The sequence below is a fragment of the Pongo abelii genome, chromosome 13 (assembly GCF_028885655.2).
Source record: "Pongo abelii isolate AG06213 chromosome 13, NHGRI_mPonAbe1-v2.0_pri, whole genome shotgun sequence".
Classification (NCBI taxonomy): domain Eukaryota; kingdom Metazoa; phylum Chordata; class Mammalia; order Primates; family Hominidae; genus Pongo; species Pongo abelii.
Genome location: NC_071998.2, coordinates 6,972,442 through 6,985,260, shown reverse-complemented (window position 1 = coordinate 6,985,260; position 12,819 = coordinate 6,972,442).

Sequence of the window (12,819 nt, the reverse complement as noted above, 5' to 3'; positions counted from 1 at the left end):
TCCATTCCACCATCCATTCCTTTCCAATCCACATTCAATTCCATTCAATTCCATTTCATTCCCCATTCCATTCCATTCCATTCCACATTCGATTCCATTTCATTCCATTCCAGATTCTATTCCATTCCACATTGCGTTCCATTCAATTCCACATTCCATTCCGATCCATTCCATTCCAGTTCACATTGCTTTCCATTCCATTCTATTTCACATTTTATTCCATTTCGCATTCCATTCCATTTCATTCCACATTCCAATCCATTTCATTCCATTCCATTGCACATTCCATTCCATTCCATTCCACATTCCAGTCCATTCCATTCCATTCCAAAATCTATTCCATTCCACATTCCATTCCACTTTCCATTCCACATTCCTTTCCACATTCCATTCCACATTGCATGAGATGTTCCATTCCACGTTCCATTCTCCATTCCTTTCCACGTTGCATTCCACTTTCCATTCCTCTTTCCATTCCATGTTCCATTCCAGTTTCCATTCCCTTCCATTCCACATTCAATTCCATTCCAGTCCATATTCCATTCAACATTCCATTCCATTCCATTACACATTCCTTTCCAATTTCCATTACATTCCATTCCACATTCCATTCCATTCCATTCCACTTTCCATTTCACATTCCAGTCCATTCTATTCCATATTCCATTCCACATTCCATTGCACATTCTATTCCCTTGCATTCCATCCCACAGTGCATTTGGCATTCCATTCCACTTTCCCTTTCACATTCCATTCCATTCCAGTCCACATTCCATTGCATATTCTATTCCATTCCATTCCATTCCACATTGCATTCGGCATTCCATCACATTCAACATTCCTTTCCACATTCCATTCGATTCCACGTTACATACACCTTTCCACTCCATTCCATTCCACATTCCATTCAATTGCATTCCACTTTCCATTCTAATCCATTCTACCTTCCATTCCACTTTCCATTTCATATTCCATTCCACGTTCTATTAACCATACCATTCCATTCCATTCCACATTCCATTACACATTCCATTGCAATGCATTCCACATTGCAGTCTACTTTCCATTCAAAATTCCAGTCCACATTCCATTACATTCCATTCCACGTTCCATTTCACATTGCATTCCATTCCACTCCACTTTCCATTCCACAGTCAATTCGACATTGCATTACACATTCCATTCTATTTAATTCCACTTTCCATTCCATGTTCCATTCCACATGCCATTCCATTCCTTTCCACATTCCATACCATATTCCATTCCATTCTATTCCACATTCCATTCCATGACATATCACTTTCCTTTCTATTCCACATTCCATTCCATGACTTTCCACATTCCATTCCATATTCCATTCCAGATTCCATTCCATTCCATTCCAAGTTCCTTTCCACGTTCCATTATACGTTCCATTCAACGTTCCATTCCAAGTTCCATTCCATTCCATTCCACATTCCATCCCATTTCATTCCAATTTCCTATCCATTCCATTCCACATTCCATTCCACTCCATTCCACATTCCATTTCACATTCCATTCCATTGCATTCCACATTACATTCCTCTCCATTCCACATTCCATTCCATTCCACTCCATTCTGCATTCCATTGCATTCCATTCCACATTTCATTCCATTCCGTTCCATATTCCATTGCATTCCATTCCATTCCATTCCATTCCATTCCATTCCATTCCATTCCATTCCATTCCACATTCTGTTCCATTCCACATTCCATTCCTTTCCAATCCACATTCAATTCCCTTCAATTCCATTACATTCCTCATTCCATTCCATTCCATTCCACATTCGATTCCATTTCATTCCATTCCAGATGCTGTTCCATTCCACATTGCATTCCATTCAATTCCACATTCCATTCTGATCCATTCCATTCCAGTTCATATTGCTTTCCATTCCATTCTATTCCACATTTTATTTCATTCTGCATTCCATTCCATTTCATTCCAGATTCCAAACCATTTCATTCCTTTCCATTGCACATTCCATTCCATTCCATTCCACATTCCAGTCCATTCCATTCTATTCCACAATCTATTCCATTGCACATTCCTTTCCACATTCCATTCCACGTTCCATTAGACGTTCCTTTCCACGTTCCATTCTGAATTCCTTTCCACGTTGCATTCCACGTTGCATTCCACATTCCTTTCCTCTTTCCATTCAATGTTCCATTCCAGTTTCCATTCCATTCCATTCCTCCTTCCATTCCATTCCACTCCATATTCCATTCCACATTCCATTCCATTCCATTCCACATTCCATTCCAATTTCCATTACTTTCCATTCCACATTCCATTCCATTCCAAACGACTTTCCATTTCACATTCCAGTCCATTCCATGCCACATTCCATTCCACATTCCAATGCACATTCTTTTCCATTCCATTCCACATTCCAATGCACATTCTTTTCCATTCCATTCCATTCCACATTGCATTCGGCATTCCATTCCATTACACATTCCTTTCCACATTCCATTCCATTCCACGTTACATACAACATACCATTCCTTTCCATTCCACATTCCATTCCATTGCATTCCACTTTCCATTCTAATCCATTCCACGTTCCATTCCACGTTCCATTCCACGTTCTATTAACCATACCATACCATTCCATTCCACGTTCCATTACACATTCCACTGCAATCCATTCCACATTGCATTCCACTTTCCATTCCAAATTCCTGTCCACATTCCATTCCATTCCATTCCACGTTCCATTTCACATTGCATTCCATTCCATTCCACGTTCCATTCCACACTCTATTCGACATTCCATTCCACATTCCATTCCATTCCATTCCACTTTCCATTCCACATTCCATTCCACATTTCATTCCCTTCCATTCCACATTCCATTCTGCATTCCATTCCATTGCGTTCCACATTCCATTCCATTCCACTGCACATTCAATTCCACATTTCCTTCCATTCCATTGCACATTCTACTGAAAGTTAAATTCCATTCAATTCCTCGATCCATTCTACTTTTCATTACACATTCCATTCCACATTACATTGCATTCCATTCCACATACCATTCCATTCCATTCCACATTTCATTACACATTCCTTTCTACATTCCATTCCGCATTCCATTCCGTATTCCATTCCATTCCATTCCACATTCCATTCCATTCCATTCCACATTCCATTCCACATTCCATCCTGCATTCCATTCCATTCCATTCCACATTGCATTCTGCATTCCATTCCATTCCTGTCCATCCGCATTCCATTCCACATTCCATTCCTTTCCATTAAACATTCGTTTCCACGTTCCAGTCCACGTTCCATTCCATTCCATTCCACATTGCATTCTATTCCATTCCACATTCCATACAATTCCATTCCATTCCATTCCGCATTCCACTCCATTCCATTTCATGTTCTCCTCCAGATTGCATTCCATGCCATTCCACATTCAATTACACAGTCCATTCCATTCCATTCCACATTCCATTCCATTCCATTCCATTCGGCATTCCATTCCATAGCATTCCACATTCTATTTCTCATTCCATTCCATTCCATTCCACATTGAATTCCAGATTCCATTCCATTCCATTCCACATTCCCTTCCATTCCATTGCACATTCCATTCATTTCCATTCCACATTCAATTCCACTTTACATTCCATGTTCCATTCAACTTTCCATTCCACGTTCCATTCCACTTTCCATTTCAAGTTCCATTCCACGTTCCATGCCATTCCATTCCATATTCCTTACCAATGCATTCTGTTGCATTCCGCATTCCATTCCATTCCATTCCACATTCTACTCCACTATCAATATCATTCCCTTCCACATTCCACTCATTCCATTCCACATTCCAGTCCATTCCATTCCACATTCCATACTTTTCAATTATAGATTCCATTTCACATTCCATTCAACTTTCTATTCCACATTCCATTCCACATTCCAATCCAAGTTCCATTAAATTCCATTCCACTTTCCATTCCACGATCGATTCCACAATCCACTCCACGCCTCATTCCATTCCATTCCATGATCCATTCCATGTTCCATTCCACGTTCCATTCCATTCCATTCCACGTTCCATTCCACATTCCATTCCACATTCCACTCCACGTTGCATTCCACTTTCCATTCCACATTCCATTCTATATTTCAATCCAAGCTCCATTCCACTTTCCATTCCATTCCATTCCACGTTCCATTCCACAATCCATTCCATTCCATTACACTTTCCATTCCTCATTCCAATCCACATCCCATTCCACATTCCAATACGTTCCATTCGACATTCCATTTCACATTCCATTTCACATTCCATACCACATTCTATTACATTCCGTTCCACATTACATTTCACATTACATTCCACATTCCATGCTGTTATATTCCACATTACATTCCACATTCCTTTCCACATTCCATTCCACATTCCATTCCACTTTCCATTACACTTTTCATTCCATTCCATGCCACATTCCATTCCATTCCATGCCACTTTCCATTCCACATTCCATTGTACATTCCATTTCAAGTTCCATTCCACATTGCATTCCAAGTTCCTTTCCAACTTCTATTGAACATTCCATTCCATTCCATTCCATGGAATGTAATGTGGAATGGAACTTTAATGGAATGGAAAGTGGAATGTAATGGAATGGAACGTGGAATGGAATGTGGAATGGAATAGATTTTGGAATGGAATGGAATGGAATGTGGAATGGAATGGAACGGAATGGATTGCATTGTGGAATGGAATTGAATGGATTGGAATGTAGAATGGAATGGAAAGGAATGTTGAATTGAATAGAATGTGGAGTAGAATGGAATGGATGGCAAGTGAAATGGAATGGAATGGAAAGGAATGGAATATGTAATTGAATTTTATGGAATGGGCAACGGAATAGATTGTGCAATGGTATGAAAAGGAATCGAAAGTGGAATGGAATGGAATGGAATGAGGAATGGAATGGAATGGAATGGAATGGAACGTGGATTGGAATTGAATGGAATGTGGAATGGAACAGAATGTGGAATGGAATGGAATGTGGAATGGAATGGAATGGAATGTGGAATGGAATGCAATGTAATGCGGAATGGTATTGAATGGAATGGAATGTTGAATGGAGTGGAATGTAATGTGGAATGGAATGGAACCGGAAAGGAATGGAAAGTGGAGTGTATTGGAATGGAATGTGGAATGGAATGTGGAATGGAATAGATTGTGGAATGGAATGGAGCGGAATGTGGAATGGAATGGAATGGAATGGAATGGAATGGATTGCATTGTGCAATGGAATTGAATGGATTGGAATGTATAATGGAATGGAAAGGAATGTTGAATGGAATAGAATGTGGAATAGAATGGAATGGATGGCAAGTGAAATGGAATGGAATGGAAAGGAATGGAATATGGAATTGAGTTGTATGGAATGTGCAACGGAATAGACTGTGGAATGGTATGAAATGGAATCGAAAGTGGAATGGAATGGAATGGAATGAGGAATGGAATGTAATGGAATTGAACGTGGATTGGAATTGAATGCAATGTGGAATGGAACAGAATGTGGAATGGAATGGAATGTGGAATGGAATGTGGAATGGAAATAAATGGAATGCAGAATGGTATGGAATGGAATGGAATGTTGAATGGAGTGGAATGTAATGTGGAATGGAATGGAATGGAATGTGGAATGGAATGTGGAATGGAATGTGGAATGGAATGTGGAATGGAATATGGAATGGAATGGAATGGAATGTGGAATGGAATGGATAGGTAATTGGAATGAAATGGGAAGGAATGTGGAATGGAATGGATTCTAATGTGGCATGAAAAGGAATGGAAATTGGAATGGAATGTGGAATGGAATGGAATGGATAGGAATGTGGAGTGGAAGGTGGAATGGAATGGAATGAAACGTGGAATGGAATGTGGAATGAAATGTGGAATGTCATGGAATGGAATGTGGAATATAATGGAAAGGAATGTGATATGGATTGTGGAATGGAATGGAATGGAATGTGGAATGGAATGTGGAATGAAATGGAATGGAATGTGGCACTGAATGTGTAATGGGATGGAATGGAATGTGGAAGGGAATGTGGAATGGAACGTGTAAAGGAATGTGGAATGAAATATAATGGAATGTGGAATGAAATTGTGGAATGTAATGGAAGGGAATGTGGAAAGGAAAGGAATGGAGTGTGGAATGGAACGGAATGGATTGGAACTTGAAATGGAATGTGAAATGCAATGTGGAATGGAATTAGAAAAGGAATGTGGAATGGAATGTGCAATGGAATATAATGCAATGTGGAATGGAATGGAATGTGAAATGGAATGCAAAGAAATAAGGAATGGATTGGAATTAAAGGTGGAATGAAATGCGAAGGGAATGTGGAATGGAATGGAATGGAATGTGGAAAGGAATGGAATGCAATGGAATGGAATGTGGAATGGAATGGATTGGAAAGTGGAATGGAATGGAATGTGGAATGGAATGGAATGCGGAATGAAATGGAACAGAATGTGGAATGGAATGTTAAATGGAAAGGAATGTTTAATGGAATGCAGTGGAATGTGGAATGGAAGGGAATGGAATGTGGAATTGAAAGTGGATTTAAATGTGGAATGGAATGAAATGGAATGTGAAATGGAACGGAATGGAACGTGGAATGAAACGTGGATTGAACGTGGAATTGAATGGAATGGAATGTGGAATGGAATGGAATGGAATGTGGAACGCAATGGAATGTGGAAAGGAATAGAATGGAATGGAAAGAGGAATGGAATGGAATTGAAGGTGGAATGGAATGTGGAATCTAATGTGGAATATAATGGAATGGAATGATGAATGGAATGTGGAATGGATTGAAATGGAACGTGGAATGGAATGGAATGTGGAATTGAAAGAGTAATTTAATGGAATGGAAGGTGGAATGGAATCTGGAATGGATCGTGGAATTTAACGTGGAATGGAACGTGGAATGCAATGGAATTTAATGAAAGTCGTATGGAATGGAATGGAAAGGAATGTAGAATGGAATGGAATGGAATGTGGAATGGTACTTGGAATGGAATGTGGAATGGAATGTGAAGTGGAATGTGGAATGGAATGGAATGGAATGGCATGTGGGATGGAATAGAATGTTTAATGGAATGGAATGAAAATTGGAATGGAATGGAACTGAACGGAATGGAGAATGCAATGGAATGGAATGTGGAATGGAAAGGAATGTGGAATGAAATAGAATGGAATGGAAATTGAATGGAATGGAATGGAATGTGGAATGGAGTGGAATGGAATGGAATGTCGAACGGAATGGATTGGAATGCAATATGGAATAGAATGCAATGGAATGTGGAATGGAAAGTGGAATGGAATGTAATGGAAAGCGGAATGGAACGTCTAATGGAACGTTGAATGTAACTTGGAATGGAATGGAATAGAACGTTGAATGGAATGTGAAATGGAAAGTGGAATGTAATGGAATGGAAAGTTGAATAGAATGGAATGGAATCTGGTATGTAATGTGGAATGGAATGGAATGGAATGTGGAATGGAATGTGGAATGTAATTTAATGGAATGTGAACGGGAATGTGGAATGGAATGTGGAATGGAATGTGGAGTGGAATGGAATGGAATGTGGAATGAAATGGAATGGAATGTTGAATGGAATGGATTGTAATGTGGAATGAAATGGAATGGAATGTGGAATGGAAGAGAATGGAATGTGGAATGGAATGGAATGGAATGTGGAATGGAATGTGAAATGGAAAGTGGAATGTAATGGAATGGAAAGTTGAATAGAATGGAATGGAATCTGGTATGTAATGTGGAATGGAATGGAATGGAATGTGGAATGGAATGTGGAATGTAATTTAATGGAATGTGAACGGGAATGTGGAATGGAATGTGGAATGGAATGTGGAGTGGAAAGGAATGGAATGTGGAATGAAATGGAATGGAATGTTGAATGGAATGGATTGTAATGTGGAATGAAATGGAATGGAATGTGGAATGGAAGAGAATGGAATGTGGAATGGAATGGAATGGAATGTGGAATGGAATGTGGAATGGAATGCAATGGAATGTCTAATGGAATGTGGAATGGAATGTGGAATTGATGGAAAGGGATGTGAAATGGTATGGAATGGAATGTGAAATGGAATGTGGAATGGAATAGAAAGGAAAGTAATGTGGAATGGCATGTCGAATGGAATGGAATGTGGAATGGAAGGTGGAATGGAACGGAATGGAATGTGGAATGGAAGGAGGAATGGTATGTGGAATGGAATGTGGAGTTGAATTTAATGGAATGTGGAATGCAATGTGGAATTGAATGGAATCAAATGTGGAATGGAATGTGGAATGGAATGGAATCGAATGGAATGGAATGGAAAGTTGAATGGAATGGAATAGAATGTGGAATGGAATATGGAATGTAATGGAATGGAATGTGGAATGGAATGTGGAATGGATTGGAATGGAACGTGGAATGGAATGGAATGTAATGCGGAATTGAACATGGAATGGAATGAATTGGAAGGTGGAATGGAATGTGGAATGGAACGTGGAAAGAAACGTTGAATGGAACGTGGAATGGAGCTTTGAATGGAACGTGGAACTGAATGGAATGTAAAGGAAAGTGGAAAGAAATGGAATGGAAAGGAATGTGGAATGGAATGAAATAGAATGTGGAGTGGATTGGAATGGAATGTCAAATGGAACGTGGAATGGAACGTGTAATGGAAATTGGAGCAGAATGTGGAATGCAATGTGTAATGGAACAGAATGGAATGGAATGTGGAATGGAAAGGAATGTGGAATGGAATGGAATTGAATGGAATGTGGAATGGAATGGAATGGAATGTGGAATGGAAAGGAATATGGAATGGAATAGAATGGAATGGAATGGAATGTGGAATGGAATGGAATGTGGAATGGAGTGGAATGGAATGGAATATGGAATGGAGTGGAATGGAATGGAATGGAATGTGGAATGGAATGGAATGTGGAATGGAATGGAATGGAATGTGGAATGGAATGGAATGGAATGTGGAAAGGAATGTGAAATTGAAAGGAATGGAATGGTATGGAATGTGGAATGTAATGGAATGGAATATGGAATGGAATGGAATGACAAGTGGAATGGAATGGAATGGAATGTGAAATAGAATGGAATGGAATGCAATATGGAATGGAATATAAAGGAATGTGAAATAGAACGTGGAATGGAGTGGAATGGAACTTGGAATGGATCGTGTTAAGGAACGTCTATAAGAAGCTGAAATGGGCCTCGGAATGGAATGGAATGGAAAGTGGAATGGCATGTAGAAATGAATGTGGAATGTAATGGAATGGAATGTGGGATAGAATGGAATGGATTGTGGTATGGAATGTGGAATATAATGGAATGGAATGTGTAGTGGAATGCGGAATGTAATGTTTTGGAATGTGGAAAGTTATGTGGAATGTTATGTGGAATTAAATGGAATGGAATGTTGAATGGAATGTGGAACGGAATGTGGAATGGAATGGAAAGGAATGTCAAATGGAAAGAAATGGATTGTGGAATGGAATATAGAAGGGAGTGGTATGGAACGGAATGTGGAATGGAATGGAATGTAATGCAGTATGGAATGTGGAATAGAATGGAAAGGAATGTCAAATGGAAAGAAATGGACTGTGGAATGGAATATGGAACGGAAGGGAATGGAATGGAATGTTGAATGGAATGTGGAATGAAATGGAATGGAATGTGGAATAGAAAGGAATGGAATGGAATGAGGAATAGAATGTGCAATGGAATGTGTAATGTAATGCAGTGGAATGTGGAATGGAATGGAATGGAATGTGGAATGGAATGGAATGGAATGGAAGGTGAAATGGAATGTGCAATGGAATGTGAAATGGAATGTGGCATGGAATGTTTAATGGAATGAAATGGAACGTGGAATTGAATGGAATAGAAGATGGAATGGAATGGAATGGAATGGAACGTGCAATGGAACGTGGAATGGAACATGGAATGGAAGTTGGAATGGAATGTGGAATGGAATGTAGAAAGCAATGGAATGGAATGTGGAAAGAAATGTGGAATGAAATGGAATTGAATGCGGAATGGAATGTGGAACGGAATGCAATGGATTGCAGAATGGAATGTGGAAAGGAATGGAATGGAAGGTGGAATGAAATAGCAAGTGGAATATAACGGAATGGAAAGTAGAATGGAACATGAAATGGAACGTCTAATGGAACCTGGAATGGAAAGTGGAATGGAATGTGAAATGGAGTGGAATAGAATGGAATGGAATGTGGAATGGAATAGAATGTGGAATGGAATGAAATGGAATGGAATGTAGAATTGAATGGAATGGAATGTCGAGTGGAATGGAATGGAATGTAATGGAATGTGGAATGGAATCGAATGGGATGGAATGTGGTATGCACTCATCCCAAAGAAGTTTTTATGTGAAGATATTTTCTAGACAGAAGCATTCTCAGAAACTTCTTTGTCATTTGGGTTTTGAACTCACAGAGTTGAAACTTCCTTTTCATAGAGTAGTTCTGCAACTCTCTTGTTGTGGAAACTGCAAGTGGATATTTAGTGCGATTACTGCATCTAGTGGAAAAGCAAATACATTCAGAGGAAAACTAGATAGAACCGTTCTCTAGAAACTTCTTTGTGATGTGTGCATTCTACTCACAGAGTTGAACCTTCCTTTTGATAGAACAGTTTTGAAACACTCTTTTTGTGGAGTCTACAAGTGGATATTTGGAGCGCTTTGAAGCCTGTGGTGGAAAAGGAAACATCTTCATATAAAAACTAGATAGAAGCATTCTCAGAAACTTCTTTGTGATGTGCGCATTCAACTCACAGATGTGAAGCTTCCTTTTGATATAGCTGTTTTGAAACACTCTTTCAGTAGAATCTGCAAGTGGATATTTGGAGTGCTAAGAGGCCAACACTGGAAAAGGAAATATCTTCACATAAAAACTAGACGGAAGAATTCTCAGAATCTTCCCTGTGCATTATGCATTCAAGTGACAGAGAGGAATCTTCCTTTTGAAAGCGCAGTTTTAAAACACTCTTTTTGTAGAATTTGCTAATGGATGTTTGGAACGATTTGAGGCCTATGCTGGAAAACGAAATATCTTCTCATAAAAACTAAACAGAAGCATTCTCAGAAACTTCTTTGTCATGAGTGCATTCAACTCACACACTTGAACCTTCATTTTGAAAGAGCAGTTTTGAAAAACTCTTTTTGTAGAATCTGCAAGTGGATATTTTGAGCGTTTTCAGGCCTTTGCTGGGAAATGAAATATCTTCACCTGAAAACTACACAGAGGCATTCTCAGAAACTTCTTTGTGATGTGGGCATTCAACTCACAGAGTTGAACCTGCCTTTTGATAGAGCAGTTTGGAAACAGCCTTTTTGTAAAATCTGAAAATAAATATTTGGAGCCATTCGAGGCCTATGCTGGAAAAGGAAATATCTTCACAGAAACCCTAGACAGAAGCATTCTGAGGAACAGCTGTGTGATGAGTGCATTCAACTCAAGGAAGTGAACCTTCCTTTTGATAGAACAGTTTTGAAACACTCCTTTTGTAGAATCTGCAAGTGTTTATTTGGAGTGCTTTGATGCCTATGATGGAAAAGTAAATATCTTCACATAAAAACGAGACAGAAGCATTCTCAGAAGGTTCTGTGTGATGAGTGCATTCAGCTCACACACTTGAACTTTCCCTTTGATAGAGCAGTTTTGAAACACTCTTTTAGTAGCATCTGTAAGTGGATATTTGGAGGGCTTTTATGCCAATGCTGGAAAACGAAATATCATCACAGAAAAACTAGGCAGAAGCATTCTCAGAAACTTCTTCGGATGAGTGCATTCAACTCACAGAGTTGAACGTTACTTTTGATAGAACAGTTTTGAAACACTCCTTTTGTAGGATCTGCAACTGTTTATTTGGAGTGCTTTGAGGCCTATGTTGGAAAAGGAAATATCTTCACATAAAAACTAGACAGAAGTATTCTCAGAGACTTCCCTGTGCTATGTGCATTCAACCCACATAGTTGAACCTTCCTTTTGATAGAACAGTTTTGAAAATCTCCTTTTGTAGAATCTGCAATTCAAAATTTGGAACGCGTTGAGGCCTATGCTGGAAAAGGAAATATCTTCACATAAAAACTAGATAGAAGCATTCTCAGAAATTTCTTTGTGACATGCCCATTCAACTCACGGAGTTGAAGCTCCCTTTTGATATAGCTGTTTTGAAACACTCTTTTACTAGAATCTTCAAGTGCATATTTGGAGTGTTAAGAGGCCAACACAGGAAAAGGAAATATCTTCACATAAAAACTAGACAGAAGCATTCTCAGAGACTACCCTGTGCTTTCTGCATTACACCCACATATTTGAACCTTCCTTTTGATAGAACAGTTTTGAAAATCTCTTTTTGTAGAATCTGCAAGTCGACAGTTGGAACGCTTTGAGGCCTATGCTGGAAAAGGAAATAGCTTCACATAAAAACTAGATGGAAGCATTCTCAGAAACTTCTTTGTGATGTGCACATTCAACTCACAGTGTTGAAGCTTCCTTTTGATATAGCTGTTTTCAAACACTCTTTTAGTAGAATCTTCATGTGGATATTTTGAGTGTTAAGAGGCCAACACTGGAAAAGGAAATATCTTCACATGAAAACAAGACGGAAGCATTCTCAGAAACTTCCCTGTGCTTTATGCATTCAAGTCAGAGAGAGGAACTTTCCTTTTGAAAGCGCAGTTTTGAAACACTCTTTTT